The sequence below is a fragment of the Phalaenopsis equestris genome, unplaced genomic scaffold (genome assembly GCF_001263595.1).
Source record: "Phalaenopsis equestris unplaced genomic scaffold, ASM126359v1 Scaffold000134, whole genome shotgun sequence".
Lineage (NCBI taxonomy): Eukaryota > Viridiplantae > Streptophyta > Magnoliopsida > Asparagales > Orchidaceae > Phalaenopsis > Phalaenopsis equestris.
In genome coordinates, this window is record NW_018164576.1 from 1673638 (window position 1) to 1693474 (window position 19837).

Consider the following 19837-nt stretch of genomic DNA (forward strand, 5'->3'; position numbering starts at 1 on the left):
ACAATCTTCTTAAAATTTTTTTTTTTTTTTTTTTGTAAGAGAGTAATGGACTAATGCATGTTGGAATTCTCCTCCGTGCCTCTTTCATTAGTTCCTTGCAATTAAAGAGTACAAGAAATATCATATAAGAAGATTTGTGGGTCATATTATAAAATGGACAAAACTGGTTGTGTGATAGCTAATCCAAGAGTTTTGGTGACTTATTTTGAATTCCAATTTAGTGTTCAACTCTCCATTTGGCTACTTCTAATGGGTAAGTTCCCTGACTAAGTTTGTTTGAACGATAATCAAATTCTCTTTGCTATTAGGGTAGTTCTCTGACACAAGTTAAAACTATTGCTCGTTTTGGTGAAAAGATGTTTTCAACATGTCAATTTTTTTAGTCGACTTGAGTTAATGCCTTGTTTACTTTGATATATTGTGATGTTGGGTGACTTTTGGCTTTCAGCGACTTCAACATGACTCGGAACAACTTCCACTAAAGTGAATATAGACCAAGTTAGTTTAAGCCAGGCTCGTGGCTTCTTAAACTAGGTACAAGTTTATTATATTATAACTTAGCTAACGTGACCCATAAAACTATGAGCTTACATTGGTCACCCATAAAACTATGGGCTTACATTTTTTTGTGTTCCTTTATTTTATAATTACAACAAATTCATTATCTAGAAAAAATTATCATTAAGAAAACTCTAAGTCTTTTTTTTAGCCAATTCATTCACATCAAAATTACATATAAATTGTTATTTGCATCCATGCAATTCTATAAGAAAAAATCATTTAGAACTAAAAAAAAAAAGATGTCCCCTTTTTCTTATACCCTTAGGGGCTGTTTGGGATCACAAATTACTTTTTTTTTAATTTTGTAATTTATTTTTTTCTTAATTTTTGCTTGAAATATAATTATTTGGTATTTTACAACATGCTTACTTTTAAAAAACACCTAAAATTAAATTTAAATATATTGAGTATTTCAAAAAATAAAATTTATTTTATAAAATAAAAATTAAATGGAGGCATGTGAAAAAAATCAATAATTTTTTTTTAAATAAAAGAAAATAAATAAATACTTTAAAAAAAATTGAACAAAAAGAAGCCCTAAGATTATGCTAAGAAATAGTTCCTAAACACTGTTGCTTCAACTAGCTGACATTTTTCCAGATTCGACAATTTCTATATGCTCACCTAACTTTTGTGGGAAATAATTCACTTTAATTGTCTTTTGAAAACATTTTTTTCATATAATAATGCCACTTTAACAACAAAAAATATTATTTAAATAAACAAAATTGTTCGAGACTTGTGGCAGAGACGAGAAGCCCATCTAAGAATAGACTGGCATGTAGGGGTGTAAACGAGCCGAACATGAGTGAGCCCAGACTCAGCTCGTGTTCTGCTCGTTTATATTTCGAGCTCAAAAAGTGTGTTCGTGTTCGGTCATTTGCTTAGCGATCCGAACAAGAGTCGTTCACGAACAAAGAGTCATTTTGACAACACTAATGATATAGCCATAAGAAGTTAAGGATTGAGGTTATTCTGTTTTCTTAATTAAAACTTTTAAATGATTATAAATCTTTGTAGCCTTGTAGTCAATTAATTTTTTTAAAAATACTACTTATCAAATATATATATTATATATATATATATATATATAATTGATTAGTAGTATTTCAAGCTAAAACGAGCCGAACAAGAACGAACAAATATTTGTTTGTGTTGTTTGTGTTCGGCTCGTTAACTTAGCGAATGAGCTGAACGCGAGCTTCTTAATGAGCCGAACACGAGTTGTTCGCGAACAACGAGCCGTTTTGACAGCCATACATAAAACATGTGAATCAATCAAAAAATTATATTATATTCATCTCAAAACAAAATGGAGAGCTTCAAAACAAATTTTTATTAAATCAAATTATATCCATCAATATAGGTATGTTCTGAAGGGAAAATTATTATGTGTGGTTGATCACACGTCCGAACGACGGTCTGGAAGCAGCCACGCTACCGTGTATCGCACGGCAGCCCATATGAACAGTCATACAAACATGCAGTTGCCACACATAATAATTGCTCCTTTTGAAGGAGTCTTAGCTAGTTGGAAAACATCAAGATCAGCTTCATTTATAACAACTTATTACACAATAAACAATATAATTTTTTTCTGATACAATTGTGGTCAATGCAAAATGCTCTCTGTTATCTAACATATAGAAAAACAGAGACGTTGCTCATCAATTGTATAAGCTTAAGAAAGAACAGTCTGAAATTCTCTTACTGATCCTCATAAATCCAAGCAGCATTTACATCCATACCAGTATCCTATTAATGACATTGGAACCAAATACAAGATATAAAATTATAAAGCAAAGCACATTAGCATTTCCTCCAATTCTTCACATTTGTAAAATGAGCAATCTACCTTTGCAATATGCAAACAAATCTTTGTTTAAATGCCACAACATATACTAAAATTTCTCTTTCTTTTCTCTTTAAATACTAGGATTTATTCAGGAAATAGGATTGTTAGTCTCTTATAAACTAATACTAAAATGCGTTCTTTATTGACATGATTTTACTTCACAAAGGAAATGCATAAAAAAACGCAGTAATTCTACATGGATCAGTGGCCTCATACTCAAAGTGCAGTTTAAATTTAAAGCTGATTAAGAAAAGCATTTAGAGTCAACAAAATATTGTTGCAAATGTCATATACATTGAAAAACAAGTGCAGCATGCTGTGAAAAAACGACGGAATTAAAGCGAAAAATTGGAACGAGAAAAATTGCACGCAGAAAAAAATTGCACGCAGGGAACGAGAAAAATTGCACGCAGAAAAAAACACCAGAGCGACACAGATTTACGTGGTTCGGCAAATTTGCCTACGTCCATAGAGCTACAGAGGATTTTATAGGAATTACACCGTCGAGCGCCTTGACGTTTATAAGAAAATCTCTATTTTCTTGCTGCATGTTGTTCTCTGCCTTCGTCCCTTTCTCTTAGCTCTCAAGAGGACTTGGCTTGGTCTTGCTTGGCTTGAGGCTTGGCATTGCTTGACTTTGCTTGGCTTGAGGCTTTCCTTTAAACCAAAAGAAACTATTTATAGAAACTATGAGAGCGGTAGGTGGGTGTGGTAGGTAGGTGAGATACTTAATTAAGAAGCTAATTAAATTCGGTGGACCGGATCTCCGCATTACCCAACACAGCAAACCCAAAATCTTAATTTCATTGAATTGAAATGAACAAAAAAACCACCCTTCTGTAGCAGAAGAATCTCCGGCCAAAGAAGGAAAGAAAAAGGCAGAGTTTACATGGACAACAAATGAATAATATCATTAATTCCTTCTGAAACAATCTTTACAAAGCAGTCACCAATATGGTTGCTTAACAAATGGGAAAAAGAACAAGGCAGTCCGACGCCGCCGTCAATTACATGAACAGAACAATTTACTAGGTGATTTTATTATCGGTCGCAGCATCTCGCCTATTTCATCATGTGGAACTTTTGCCACAGGCATATCGTTTCTCTTTACTGCTGATAATGGGCAACAATATAACCAGTCTCACGTCATTCTTAATCAGAATCCTTCCATCAGTCACATATTTAAGAGGAGAATTTACATGCATACCGCTCAATTCTTATGTATTTACATATCTAACACCTAAACATTAATTTTTACATATATGCCACCAAATCTATACATAAAAATGTGTTTCACGCTTCTTAAAAAGTCCCAATAATGGTATTTTTGATGTGATATAAAAGATTTAAGTGTTAAAAATATAAGAAGTAAAGTATACATGGTAGATATTGTTGAGCGAGAGAAACACCTAATAATATGCCTAAAAACTTGTTTTATTTCATATTTTTTTTACATATAATGCATAACTTTTTGTGTTTTATGAAGAAAAACCCTTAGAGAAAATTTCAGAAACATTTGGTGAAGTTCAACATAACGCCACAATGCCTACTTAGTGCAGCAATGCTAGATTGCAGCGCCTCAGCATCACTTTTTCAGAGCATCACAGCACTATCGACATCATAGCAAAGAACCAAAAGACAGAAGGCTCAGCGCTACAGCGCTAGATCTTGAGCGTCGCAACATTGAGCCAGGGCCACAACACAACAGCCCTATAGAGAATTATTCCCTGAAATTTCAATTTCCAAGGCGGGAAGGGAGTTGGAATGGCTGAGAAGGCTTAAAATACTCAGAAGAAACATCAGGGAAAGAAGAGAGAGTGAAACCTATGGAAGTATAGGAGAGTCGAGTCCAAAGGAGTGTGTGTGAGTGAGTGTGTAAAGTGAAGTGAAGTGATTTCTGGACCAGTGGAGTAAGAGGAGCAAGAAGGAGAATTTGGAAACGGGCTAATTCAATATACATTTCTTCAGAAGTCCGGGTTCTTTTGTTTCTATGTTCTTCTTTATGAATCTCTTGTAAACATTTACCTTTTTGAATGAAATGAAAGATTTTCTGGGTTTGTTGTGTAAAAGCATGCTAAGTAAAACACTTGTTTTCTTATGAATTTGTGATTTAAAAGTTAATTTTTGTGGATAAAATTTTCATTGCAAGTTAAATCCTATGTTTGTTTGCATTTCTTTCAATTTTATTCAGCATTAGTGGTGGCCAACCTCATTTTAAAATTTAGTTTAAGTTAACGATAACAATAGAATCTTAATCTACACCAAGAAGTTTCACAACTAGGGTTTAAGAAAAGATATGTATTGCTTTTGAATTGTAACAGCTGTTTAGGGAAAGGAAAAAAAGAAAAACAATTTTAAAATCATCTAATAACATACACATATCACATTAGCGATGTTTGATATTAGGCTGTCTAGCTATCAACGAAGACTTTAAACCTTTTTTGTTCCTTATTAACCCTAAGTTCTTAAATAAAAACCCTATCGTAGAAGTTGATTTTATAAATTGCAACTTCATAGGAGTGTTGTATTTTTTAAATTTTCTTTATTCAGAAAAACCTAAAAATCATCATTTTTGCAAAATTCTCATTTTAACAAAAATTAGGGTTAATAATCAGTATTTAAAGTCACTAAAAAAATTGCAACTTTTCGTCATAGAAAAGATCTCTTATTCAAATACATTATAGGATTTGGTCGACACAAGTACTTGCCTTTGTCCGTGTAAAGTCTGATCAAATTTTTTGCACCGTCGTCAAGAATCAACGGTGCGATTTTAGAATTCGAAGCTTAACATTAATGAGTTGACATTATTTCTGGTTCAAAAATTTATGTTGTTTTTGTGTTGATTGTATTTGTATTGTCTTGTTTTTGTGCACGTTGATTATATTATTTTTCACCAGTATGTTTGTTGTGTAGTGTTTCTGTGCACATATATCCTGTTAATTTTTGCAATTACTAAAAATTCATGTTAGCACCACAATGCTACCTACCATCAACGCCGCAATGCCAACCTTATTTTGCTAAAATTGTTACTGACTATGTGACATGCTATCTGTACATTAGGAAACATGGCAAACTCTTAAAAAGAAAATGATCAACCTAGGCCTCTTCAGATATTTTGCAAACTCTATAATTGAAGAAATTCACCATAGTATCAATAGACCAACCATCGAGACAAGTAACTTTGAGCTACAACCATCAATCATTCAAAAGATCCAAAATAGTTCAGATGTTCATCCATAGAAAAGCCCAACCTGCATATAACTAGTTTCTTGGAGATTTACACAACATTTAAGTAAAATGATGCCTCTGATGATGTTGTTAAACTAAGTTGTTCCCAAATTCACTAAGAAAAAAGATAAAAGATGGTTAAATTCATTACATCATCAATATATTACAACTTGAAATGATTTGGCCGAAAAGTTCTAAGCTAAATACTTTCCACCTTCTAAAACTGCCAAATTTAAGAATGCTATAACTTAATTTACTTAATTAAATGGAGAGTCAATCTATGAGTCCTGCGAAATGTTTAAGGCTTTACTTAGAAAAAAGCTCACACGATGCCCTATCCAATTATTGAAAACTCAAACCAATACGATTCGCTTCAAATTCGACATGTTTTTTCATAGAAATTAAGGAAAAATGATATTTTCTTTTCTTCAATAATCCAAACAACTCAACAAAAATAAAAAGATAAACACCTACAATTTGAGAGGTATGCGATCTCTCTCAATTCCTGCAATTTGAGAGGTAGGAAATCTCTCCCAAACCTTAAACTTAAGACTCACAACTCAATCTCATGCCCCCTAGCCCTAAACATAATAAGTTAATTTACGCTCCATAATAATAATAATAAAAGTCTAAATTCCCCTTAGGCATACAAAGACAAAATTGTCCTTAGGTTAAGCGCTGACATAATAATACTTTCCCCCAAAAGATACCTTGTCCTCATGATGGGGAAAAATGAGTGTTCCTCCACCACAACTGTCTTTATTTCTTCATTCTCTGCCTCTTCGTCCTGCACTATAAGAACTTGTAATTTTCAATCCTTGCAACGGTGTCCTAGGGTAAACTTTTCATCACACCAAAAGCAAAACCCCTTGGCTCACTTCTCCAGAATCTATCTCTGTAAGGCACTTGAGTGTCGCTCCCGATCGTGGTCCATCATTTCTGTCTCGTGCAGCCTACCTCTGGACTTATATTGTTTGAACTATTGGTATCGTTGTGGTCACAACACTACGCTCCATCTGTGCTGCTCCTATTGGCCTTCTTCATACGGTTCTTGTCATCCACCATCTAGGCTAGCTCTATTGTATCCCTCAATCCCCGCGGTTTCAATAGTTGGAGTAACGCCCATATGTTAGGCTTTGAGCCCTTCATGAAAATCCTCTTGAATCGTGTTTCAATAATCCCCCTAAGCCATCCTGACAATAGCTTGAATATCTCCTTATATTCCAGGAAAATCTCCTCCTAAGTCAAAACATAAAATTGCTTGTGTAGTTCTCCTCCCCAAATGGCTCGTAAATGTTCCAACAAACAACTCTTAAATTTATCCCACAAAGGGATCGGCAACCTAGCCTCTCTCAACTGAAACCAGACTATGGTTTTCTCCTTCAAACATAACTCTACCACCATGAGTTCTTCTCCCCATCTAGCTCATTCACCACGAAGTATCACTCCATCTAATACACCCACTCATGTGTGTTTTCCCCCTCGAAAATCAGCATTTTCAACATCCTAAACCTAACATCACCACCCCAACTTCCTCCTCCTCCATCATTTTCCCCCAGGTCTCGAGGGTAAAACTCCCTCCTTCGATCATAGTCACATCCACTTCTAACTTCTCTTATTTTTTCATCTTCATGCTCCTCCCCACCTCTTGCATAACCCTTCTCCATGTTTTGGCCCAACCGTCTCCATCATAAATCTCTAATGCACCCCCAATCAAAGTCCTGGAAGGAGATTCTTGATGGTGGATGTTTTCCTCCTCATTTTCCTCTGGTCCGATCTCTTTCCCATTCGATTTAGCTAATAAATCTCCAGTCAATCCTAGGTTAGGATTGACAAACTAAATTGTCGATGGGGTCTTGGATTGCATCTCAACAAATTTCCTCAGCATCACTTCCATATCAGCCCTCAAATCAATTTTCCATGGATAAAAACCTTCCTTCTATGGTGGAAAACATTTACTCCATCCCAAATTTTATTTGACTCGTCTCTTCCTCCAATTTCTTCTCTAAATTATCTACTTTCTTTGTTGTCATCTCTTTCAGAAAGATTTACAATCTCAAAGGCAAAAAATTTTGTACCCTACAATCACCTTGTCACTTCGCAATTAGCTCTTATCGCAATTGTACCTCATATAAGTGTCCTTAAATCACATCAATCTCATCATTGCTTCTCAGGTAGAAGCTACCGCGATTGTACGCGTGATTCAATTACATGAAGGATCATGTAGCTGCAATCTCGTTTTAGGCTTCCCAGCTAGTTGAATCCGAGCTATTTGAATCCCATATGTAGGTCATTGCACGCCACAATCCCTCTGATGCTTCCTAACTGGCTCTTTCTGCGACTGTATCGAACAGATTGGTGCGATCCTGAAGGATGGAAGTTTCAGGTCTTTGTTCGTCGTGATCCCCTCAGCCCGAAAGATGGGAGCTTTGGGTCTTTGTTCGTCGTGATCCCTCACAACCTTCTCAGGATATGTCGCCACGCGCATCCTGCGTTGCGCGTGACTGTAAGCTTGAATAGAGATTTTATCGGTGGGGTTCGAACATTGTAGCTATGTATCGTTTGTTTGCTTCCAGCAATCGCAACTATATCGTAGGAACCTTATATCTAAACCACACCTATACACTCAGTATTGACACACTAGCTCCAAATCACAATCGTATTGTCGACAAAGTGTCGTGAACCTTGCGATTTTGTTGATCTTGTTGCTAGTTTCCTAGTATGCTATGATCACATGCGTTTATTCCCAGCTAGACAAAGGTGCAACAATCTTTATTTTGGTATTTTCCATAGTTGAATCCCTTTCTGCCTGATCGAGCACTCATCGATTTAGTGGTTTCTTCCAAAATCTTGCTTTGATACCAATTTGATACGATATTACATCAAATTCATCGTGCTTTTCCAAAATAATTTTTTTTTCAATAATCCAAATAACTAAATAAGAATACAAAGATAAACACCCACTGCTTGAGAGCCATGCGATTTCTCCATATTCTTACAATTCGAGAGTTAGGAAATCTCCCCCGAGCCCTAAATCTACGACTCATAACTCAATCTTATGCCCATTGACTCTAAACATAATAAGCATATTTATACCCTACAATAATAATAATAAAAGACAAAATTGCCCTTAGGCATACAAAAGACAAAATTGCCCTTAGGCTAGCGCCAACGTAATACAAATCTTATATAATGGGCTAGTGAGATCCTTAAGGTAAATTAGAGATACTACAAGTGTGAGGTTGTTAATGTTTAAGTCATTTGAAACATTCTTTGATTGAGAAAATGGCTACAAATATCTTTCAATGGTCTTTTGAGAGAATAAATTTTAAAAAAATTACTACAGTATGACACTGATGTACTAGTATTTCTGACTTCACAAGTGGTCGTTATATTTTATAAATTTGACAAATTAGGCTTAGATCGCATACAATGGGCACCTATGAGTGAGGATACTTCTTATAGACCATTCGGTGAACCTATTATTTCAAATGTAAAGTCTATAAATTTGATTAACGACCGACCTAACAACTCTTACTCAAATACTTATAACTCAGGTTGGGAAAATCATCTCAATTTTAATTGGAACAACAATCAAAACGTAAATAATAACAATTGGGTTAGCAACCAATAGAATCAACTTGGAAATTGAAGCAATCAGACTATTAGTTTTTCCAACCCGAGAACTAGTTACGAGCCATGATTCACTTCAAACAATCAATTTAAGAAGAAAAAGCTATCTGTGGAAGATTTGGTGTTTGCAAATGGGCAATTATTTACAAAATCAAGCTGCGATCATAAGAAATATTGAAACACAATTTGAGCAACTAGTTAACTCGTTAAACAATAGGCCCTAAGGGATCTTACCAAACAATATCAAAGTGAATCTTAAAGAAAAGGGTGAAGAGTAATGCAAGGCAGTCAAACATAGGAGAAAGATAGAAATGAAATAATTTCCTTGATCAAAAATAGGAATAGGATAGAAAAGGATGGTGCTAAACATGAAGCTGAAGTTGAACCTACACCCAAAATTCAAATAGTGCCTAGAAACATAAAAAATTTATCAGATCATCCTATAGAAGAAAAGAAGGAGAAAATGATTGGAAGCTTTCAGAAAACCACGACCACCATTTCCCTAGCGAATCCAGAAATACAATTTAGGGCCCGTTTGGGATAGTTTATCTACTGCGACGGCGTTTTGAAAACATCGCCGCATCGTTTGGAAAACGTGTTTTGACAACATTTTCCAAACAGCGTTTGGTTTTTTTAACTAAACATTGCACGCGGCGCCCTGGGCACAATCCACATTTGGTTTTTCTTTGGACGGAGTTGCCCTCTTCGCGTCTCCTCTGCTCTAACTCCTCCTCGCTCCCAGATGCCATCAATCCTCTTCTCGTTTCATTTCGCATAAGCCCTTCTGTCTCGCGAGCTTCTTCTCCTTATTCTCCTGTATCGTCTGTAAGTATGGCTTTATTTGTGTTGTGTTATGCCCTTTTCGCATCTCTCGATCCTCTGCCCTAACCTCAGTTGGGACTGCCAATGCATTTGGTTTTCCATGTGAATACAACGTGTTTAATCTAGTTTAGCTTGTCATTTGAATATATTTGTCGATGCCTTATGGTTGTGAGTGTTGATGCCTTATGCTTGATATTTTAACTGCCAATGCCTTATGATATGAAGGCTTGATTTGGAAAGGGATTATGAATGTTGGGTTGTGATCTTTATAACGAGCTAATTTGATTCTCGGTGCACTCTATACATGAGGGAGGTATGCAGATATGTGCAATTAAAGCTTGGTTGTTGGATAGGTTTGCAGATTATGCAAGTTTGCTAATATTTTTGGTGGATGTGGGTGGTGTTTATGGTGGCATGGGTGTGACCCTCGGGCTTTGGGTGTGTCGGTTGGTAGTGGATGTGAGGTGTGCTTATGTGCGGTGGCTGTGTGAGGTGTTTATGATGGTTTGGGTGTGCACTCTTGGCCTTAGGTGTGTGGGTTTGGTGGTGGATGTGATGTGAGGATGTTTAGTGGCTTTGAGTGTTTTTTATGTCGGTTTGGGTGCTCTTCTAGCCTTGGGTGTGTGGGTTTGGTGGTGGCATAATGGTGTGTTTGTGTTTGGTGGATGTGAGCGGTGTTCATAGTGGCATGGTTGTGATCTTCTGGCTTTGGGAGTGTCGGTTGGCGGTAGATGTGAGATGTGCTTATGTGTGGTGGCTGTGTGAGGTGTTTATGATGGCTTCGGTGTGTTCTCCTGGCCTTAGGTATGTGGGTTGTGTTTATGGTAGCTTGTACTTTATGCTTCAAATGTTCTTCTTTATTAGGTTATGTTATTGTTTCTATTGGTGCTTTACTTTATTATCAATACTAGTGGGCTTATTGATCGATATTTTTTATTAGTTCCACTATGGCTAAGAACAAAGAAGGGGTTACGTCAGCAATGCGGGATAAGGATGTGACAAACATTTTTTACAACATTTGTATTAAGGAGATTTAACATGAAAATAGACCTATCACTTACTTTAACAAAGAAAGGTGACAGAATATTTTAAAAAAGTTTAAGGAAATGGCAGAGCGAGAGTAAGATAGGTTAAAATTCAAGAACAAGTGAGATCAGCTAAAAAATGACTAGAAGTTACGGAAGGAACTGAAACAGAGATCTACGGGATTGAGATGGGATCCTATCAAGTGTATCGTAGATGCTTCAGAGGAATGGTGGACTGAGAAGTTAGAGGCAATAATTGCACCCCTGAGAACTCTTCAGTTAATTGCAATTTTTATTTCTATTTCATCTAATATGTCCTCTTTCCCACCCCCTCCCCCCTCCGCGTTGCAGGTAGTACCAACTGCAAAAAAATTTAAGGTGTGCAGAATTGACTCGGACTTGGAAGATAAATTGGACATAATGTTCAAGGGGGTCGTTGCGACGGGTCAGCAGGCGTTTAACCCAAGTGAGCAGGGGTTTGCAACCATCTCAATTGACTTGCCACCCGATCAGGTTACAGGTTACAGGTTACAGGTTATAGGTTCTGGTGAAGGGCCTAGAACAAAGGGTGTTTGAGTGCACGTGTCAATCAAGAGCCGAAGGATGGAAAAAAGGACAGAAGATAAATATGCTTTCATGAAGAGCTCGATAGATAAACTGATACAAGTATTTGCAGCTCCACAACCTGTTGTTATAGCTGACACCTCCATCGATGATTTTATGGTAGTTTTAGATAGAATTCCAGAAATTTTGGTTGATCCCACCTTTTATTTAAAATATGTTAAATTGCTCGAGGACTCGACCCGCAGTCAGATATTCATGAAGCTGCGGCCCGAGCTGCGTGTCGAATATTTACGTCTCTCGATTGAAACATGAGACTTTGCTATTTTGTGGCTCTAAGATTTGCGGATTGTAGTGGATATGTTTTCTTTTTAAGTATTTTCAAGACAATGACATGTGAAAAATTTTGTTACTAAAGTAGTATATGTTGTGGAAAATGTTTGTTTTTCTTTATATTTGCATGATTTTTTTCTTTTATTTTAAGAAGCAGTTTATTCATAACATGTCAAATCAATTATTCATGATGGATCGGTAGCGAGAACGCCACAGACCGTGGGTTATCCGTTGGTGTTGCATGTGAAATCCTAATGAATACAACTGGTGTCTTTTCTTCTTGTCCGAGCATCGATATATGAGGATCTACTGGATGACCTTTTTTTTGGTGATAAGCACATTTGTCACTGAACGTTGGCTCCACGTGGGTTAAAGACAACCGAGAACTCATTTTTTAGAAGATCTACTGTCTGCATGTTATGACAGACTCGTTCGTTGATTTAGTTACTTCACTGAGGCCTCTCACCTGTTGTTTTTTTTTTTTTTTGCTTTATATTCAGTATATTTATATTTGGTATAGTTTTTTATTTGAAAATTTCACGGTATATTTTTTGTTTTATATTTTTGTGGGTTTTTAGATACATGATGATACTTCGGACCTTTATGGGTGCTCTGAGTACCAACGCTTGCTATTTTTTTACTCATATTTTCGTTTCGTATTTTCAAATTTCACATTTTTTTTGTTTATTTCATCTAATTTTTTACTGAAGTGTTCTCTCTTTAATAATTGTGGGAAGATGAGCTACAAGTTCTCGGAAAACTTAGACCGAGTGCTATGCCGCTGCGGGCAGCCTTCTTTGTTGCTCACATCGCGCAAGCCACATAGCTACGGGCGGCAGTTCTATAGGTGCCCGCGGTGGGTAAACGGATCAGATGACTATAAATTCTTCGGGTGGTCAGACAGTCCGTCCGATTCTACGGTATCCCAACCAAACAACGTTGCTCGGGGGGTCAACGGTATCCCAACCGAAGAATGTTGCTGGTGGTTCGACGGTTTTCCAACCGAATAATGTTGTTTGGGGTTCGATGGTGTCTTAATCGGACAATATTGCTCATGACATGCTTCTTTTGCAGTTTAGAATGAATATTATCATCCTTTTATCAATTTTAATTTCAATATGTTTTTTCTTTTTATTAGATATCTTGATACTCACTTTTAAGTGAGGTGTATATCACTTTTAAGTGAGGTGTATATCGAGGTGTATATCATAATTTTGTATTGTTATGAATTGATTTTTTTTTTTGTTCTCAACTGTCAAATGTGTAATTGTTACAGTTCTGGTACAAACAGCAACACTGCGCAGTGCCAGAACAGTCATTTATCCAAAAAAAGTTGCAAATAAGTTGATTTCCAAACGCACAAAACAAACAGTTAAACAAATTGTCTAGATCAGAGGCAGAGTGATCATTTAATCAGAAACAGTTGTAAATTAGTCGTTTTCCAAACGCACAAACTAAATAGTCAGTCAGTTTATCAGGATAAACTGTTTATCAACAGATTATCAGAAACAGTTTATCAGAAGGATAAGTTGGATAAGCCGCAGCTGCCCCCAAACAGACCGTTAGATTAACAGTTTTCAAGATTTTGAAGTTGTTAAAAAAACTCACTATCGATATCCCATTTGTTAAGGTTCTTGAACAAATGTATAGTCATGTTAAATTTATTAAAAATATTCTCAATAAAAAATATAAACTATATGAATTTAAAACAGTGGCTCCAAGTGAGGAATATAGTACAATAACCCAAAAAAATTACCACAAAAATTTATGCTTATAAATGCATGACAGGGTGTAAGTGTGAATGTGTTAATGCAACATTCAATAGAAACTATCAGTCGAGCAAATCGGGTCGGTGCAGCAGATCAGAAGAGTCGACACTAGATCGATCGATTTTATCTGCCCAATGCGGTTGATCAGCAAGTCGAAAAAACACATTGATCGGTCAAATCAAGCAGGTGCGTCCGATCAGTCGAGTCAACATAAGATAGTCGGTCATGCCAATCAAGCAGGTGGGGCTGATCGGACGAGCCGACAAGACATGAAGATCAATCTGATTGGGTCGGTGTGGTCACTCTGTCGAATAGCCAAAATATGGTTGGTTGTGCCGATCGGGCCAGAGGGGTCATTCGGACGAGCCGATGAGACATGACAATAGATTCGATCTGGCTAGTGTGACCGATCAGACGAGTCGGCGGAAGAAAGATGCAAAAAAAAAAATTTTAATACTCTTATAAAAAGTCATGCTCGACACGCAAAATGATGCAAATGCGAACAAATATATAAAAAATGAGATTCCAACGTTCTTGGCTACAAAGTCGGCTCATCCTAACAATCTCATGGGTCACCCTAAAGGTAGTTGTCGGAGCGAGGCAAGCGACGCTACAAAGCAACGGGTGGCCGCCTCCGTTTGCCCAACACGAAGAAATTCTATGGGAAGTCTTCGCGGTATAGGAAACGTCAAAGTCGTGGGACTTTCTGATCTCTACGCCCAAAATGACATATTTCACTTCCCCTTCAACGTGGGAACAAAATAGTCGGCTCAAACATGGGGTTTACAATGACCTGGGCATTGGGATTTCGTGATAGAAACAAAAAAATATAGGTTTTGCTCATAGGATTCGTAGAGGGAAACACAAAGCTCCTAACCTATGGAATTTCGTCTGGGAACGCCAAAAATCCTAACCTAGCTTCTCTAACTTCCAAACCTAAGGGCCCTAATGAAAGGGAGAACGAATGTTAAAGGAGTCTCACCATCATGGTGGTTGATCGAAGTCCGACGTTCGTTCCACAAAAAGCTTTCCCAGGGGTAGGAGAGATGATGAGGCCAAGTTCCTTTCCCCAAGAAGTGGAGAAGCTCTCCTTGCCAGAGGACTACAAAGTCCGTCGGAGTCCTCCCTCTCCAACGTAGGATGATGCTCTCATCGCCGAAGAGACCGTGACCTCGCCGGAGTCCTCCTTCCCCTAAGCTAGGATGAAGCTCTCCTATTTGTGCTTCCTGGAAAGTTCGTCGGAGACGGAAGAAGTCGCCTAGAAGGGAAAAAAAAAGATGAAGAAGAGAAAAAGGTTGGAAGATGACCAACCACCTTGGTTTCTCCTTGAGGAAGATGAAGATCCCTCCTCCTTTTTCCTTGCTCCAAGCTCTAAACTCCAAGAAAACTTTAAGCTCATTGAGGAAGAAGATGGGCTTCTCCCTCTAACACTCTCAAGCTCTCACCAATAGCCCAAGTTTGAAAAATGATTGGAAATGAGGGAAAATGAGCCTAGCAAAAACATAAGACCAGCTCATTCAAATTTTTCCTCATAATTTGCCAAAAATAGCATCATGATATCACCTAGAAGCCCCCAAAAGAGGTATCATGAGCCCCTTTTTGCATGCAAGGAAAATCCCCACATAACCCAAGGAGATCTACCTTTTCGGTTGCCTAGGGGGGTGCACCAAGGTCAAAATGGCCCCAAAAAGGAGAAAAAAATCATTTTCTGAAACTAGACTGGCACCTAGGCATCCAGTCTGGCAGCATGGCGCTAGGCCCCTCGGGCATAGGCGCCACTTTCGCTGGCCTAGGAAAATGACCAATTTGAGGTGTTTTTTGGGCGCCTGGGAGCCAGGTACTGGCACCTACTTTTCCAGGGCTCAGGTTGGAGGCTTCGAGGCGATTTTGGGCAACTAGGCATCGGCTAGCCTGAAATCCCTGATTTCTTTGATTTGTAAGCTACGGGGGATTAAGTATGACTAAAATATGGTTTTGAAACTTCAAAAGTGAGTATTTTGATCGACCATTTACTAGGGGATTCGACGCCAACGGTCGCCCCATACTAGGGGTGTGAACGAACCGAACAGGAACGAACAGAGCGTGCGTTCGTGTTCAGTTCGTTTGAAATTAATTGTGTTTGAAATAGGCTCATGTTCGAAATTGTTCGTTAAAGTTGTTGTTCGTTTTCGGTTCGATTTATTCGAAATAAGTTCAAATTGTTTAAATTGTTCGAATTGTTCGAATTATTTGAGTGGTTCGAATTGTTCAAAAATATTAAAATTTGTTTGCAGCATTTAAACATGATAAATGTTTAGAATATATAATTATTTTTAAAATATCATAATTTTTTATATATAACTATTTAAAATTATTTTATATTTAAAACATTAACAAATCAAACACGAACAAACACATCATTGTTCGTGTTTGGTTCGTTTAACAAACCGAACGAAAAGAATTGTTCGTGTTTGATTTGTTTGCTTTTCGAATGAACCGAACACGAACTGTTCGCGAACAACGAGCTTTTTTGATAGCTCTACCCCAGATGACGACGCGGGTAGGGCGTTCCAAACCCTAATTTTCTCGTAGCATACATGGGAGGGCTCCGTGACTTCCCTTAACCGCGGGAGGTTCTGAATGGGTGCAAATTGATCTCTGATCACCAAAATGGACATCAAACGTATCCCAAATCCTGAATGAGTCTACCTAATGACGGACTCTCCCAAGCAAGGACGAATCGTTGCAAACCCTAGCTTTGTGCCCCAATCATGTGCCAGCAAGTCTCAGATGGGTGCCTTAAACTGTAGGACGCTATAAGTGAGCAGTAGATCATCCCGAGTAGTCCGTTTAGACACCCTATACACGGGACATCAAAAATTGATGCCAACAATATATATATATATGTGTGTGTGTGCGCGCGCGCGCGCGCACACGCACACGCACACATTCGTGCACGTGCACACATATATATAAGTAAAGAGGACATTTACATACATAACACCCAATTCTTATGTATATACATATCTAATGCAGACATACATACACAAATGTACATAAATGATTGTATGTATATGTGGGTGTGTGTGTGTCCACGCGCATATAAATGTAAAGGATTCCTTTACATACATACCACCCCACTCTTATGTATTTAAATATCTAAAACCTAACTTTTAATTTTTTTCATGTATATGACACAAATCTTTCAAATAACATAAAAATATGAAATTTAAGATATCATAAATGTATGCAAATTTACTAGCATTTACATGCATACCATCCAATTCCTATATATTTACAAATCTCAACAACTAAAACATGTTAATGTATTTACATTAACACCACTCAAAACATTCACATAACATCAATACTTCAACAACAAAAAAACGTTTGAATACGAAAAAATTCAGGAGAGATTGAAATAAGATGGTTACCTTAGAGAGAATTTGATCAGGTTGTCGGAGCTGAAGCACTGCCAACTTATCCTCGCCACGAGTGCCGCTGCCGAAGAGAAGTAGCCGCAAACAGTGATGGAGCCAAAGAATCGTCAGAGAAGATTTATCGAGAGCCTTAATAAGAAGGAGAAGTGGGAAATGAGACGTTCGCGGGCCATATTGGGTTCTAAAAGGGTTAGTGACGGACTATCGGCTGACACTTTAGTAGTTAGAATGTTGCGGTTGAATATTAAACTGATATTCTGCCGTTTTTAAGAAAATTACCGCACGACTGAAAAAAAATCAACCGTTGCTTTTTTTGGTAGCCCAATGCGCCATTTAGATGCAATTTCTAACGCTAGATATCCGACTGAAATATCTAGCCACTAAATTGAGTTATTCCTATAGTGTATCATGTAGATTGAAAATCTCTTTAAAGCAATTAAAATGATATAAAGACTGATTATTCTAAATCATTTACCTTTAAATTCAATAAGATAGAATGAGGACTAAATTTATATATATATATATATACTTCTACAGATGGGTTCTTTATGTATGTATGTATGTATGTATATGTATGTATGTATGTATGTATATGTATGTATGTATGTATGTATATGTATGTATGTATGTATGTATATGTATGTATGTATGTATGTATATGTATATATTAAATAAACTATTATAATTAAATTCATATAGTTATGTTGACACAATTGAACTTTCTCAATAAAAAACATTTTATAAATTTGTAAAACAAAAATGAAGAACCAAAAATTGGTATTGGTTTGAGTGGTAAACATAGTGATACTATCAACAAACAATTCCTAAAGAGTTAATGCATCATATTGCTAAACTGCTTTAACAACTTTGGCAGATATGCTCTATTCAGTTTCAGTATCAAAGATAATTAGATTCTAACTTGGGTTCATCTATGATGTCACATTAAGTTCAGTTTAAAATTCAAGCTTTTTACTCTTGTTAAATTTTAAACTCAAGGGCATGATGGACATTTGCTGTTGACTCTGGAGCATTTCTTTGCTCATAAAATTCCATATGAAAGCATAAATTTTGAGGAAAACCAACACAACTATTAATATGAATCCACAATAATCTAAGTAATTTGAAACTAGGTAGTGTCAATAAACTCTGTCAAACCAAGAAAATATGACTGGCCAAGCCGAGTTATCATCTTAAACAAGCACTGAGGCCATGCAAGGAATCTAGGGTTTTTCAACAACACCTTGTTGATGGTTAGGGACAAAGTTCCAGCCATAAGTGGTAAGGCCAACAATTACAGGAACACTTGTAGCCTCTTTTATAGCTAGCGGGCCTACAAATGGTTGCAAGAAATCAAAAAAACTTGCTTTAATTACTTCAAAACCAACACACCAATTCATGATGCTTCAAATGCCTTTTCAGAGAACAAGAGTGCCTTTATTTACACAATCCCAAAAAGTTATTGGCAATCATTTTCAAAATTTATTTGTTGATCCAATGCATGAAACTTTGGGTTTCCATCATCGTGAATAGCATAATGGCACCACTCATTTCTAGAGTTAACCTTCATGTGTTTGAACTTATTGTGGCACCAAGGGAGACTATGGACCTGCAACCAATTCAAAACTACTTAGACCAAGTGGGTGAAGGGTCCGGATGAGTTCCTTAATTTCAACTTTGAGAACCTCCACTTGCCAAAATCTTCCACCATAGATCATTGGAGTTGGCGGCCAATCCACAGGAGAACACCCTAAAACTAAACTAGAAGATCATTATTCTTAACCAAAGACCTATTACCAAACTCTCAGCATGTAGAAACCTCTAGACCCATTCCCAAACCCGCTCAATTGATTTGAATTTCAAAGAATTTGCTCAAAGACAAAAGCTTCGGGATGGCAGATTGAAAACAACAGACCAAACCCAGAAGACTAAGCCCGGAAAACAGATTTACAGCGATCTCCACCCTAAAGTCTTATTGTTCCCTCCATACAAAATACAATTGGAAAGGTAAACCGAAGATTCAAGCAAAGCACCAAATTCTCAGATCTTTCTATGTAAAAACCCTAGTTGTGTTCAAAATAGAAGAAGAAAATTCAAATGAACACTCCTTTAGAACAGTAACCTACAGATATCACCAAGAGTCCAGAATCATGATCTCCAAGCATTCCAGAATTACATTAAAATAAATAAATATTGACAAAAGAATCCGAGCCCGCGAAGTTATACATAATATCTTCACATCTGCACTAAATGAAAGCAAAACAGAATCAGAATGTCCGAAACGCCAAACGAAATCTACCTCAAAATGACGCCTTTGGTGAGAAAAAGCGAAGCACAAGAAGCAGAGAGTCAACGCCACTTCAGATCAAAGCCTCTTTTTTGAAAGGTTACTGTGTGTGTGTGTTTCGTTTACTTCATTAGTTGGTCCGTGTACTTCACATTATTTAATTTGTCTTTCATGGCAACATTTTCTTTATTACTTTAATATATTTTTTCACAGAAAAAAATGGTTGAGTGCCCTAAAAACAATAGAGAAAATAAAAAAATATATTTCATGGCCTTAATGGGATACCACAAATAAATTTACGTGCAATATCCGTACGCTATAATCGCTCGCCAATTCTAGCCCAACTT

At 36.9% G+C, this 19837-nt stretch overlaps 1 long non-coding RNA gene across 1 annotated transcript; it reads right to left on the bottom strand.

Annotated features, from left to right (window-relative positions):
* Positions 1 to 3034: 3034 nt before the first annotated feature.
* LOC110021386 lies at positions 3035 to 19624 on the bottom strand. The gene is made up of 3 exons (XR_002293650.1): positions 19503 to 19624; positions 17201 to 17335; positions 3035 to 3073 (listed from the first exon to the last, which is right to left on the bottom strand). It is a non-coding gene; the product is annotated as an uncharacterized LOC110021386 (long non-coding RNA).
* Between the last annotated feature and the right edge of the window lie 213 nt (positions 19625 to 19837).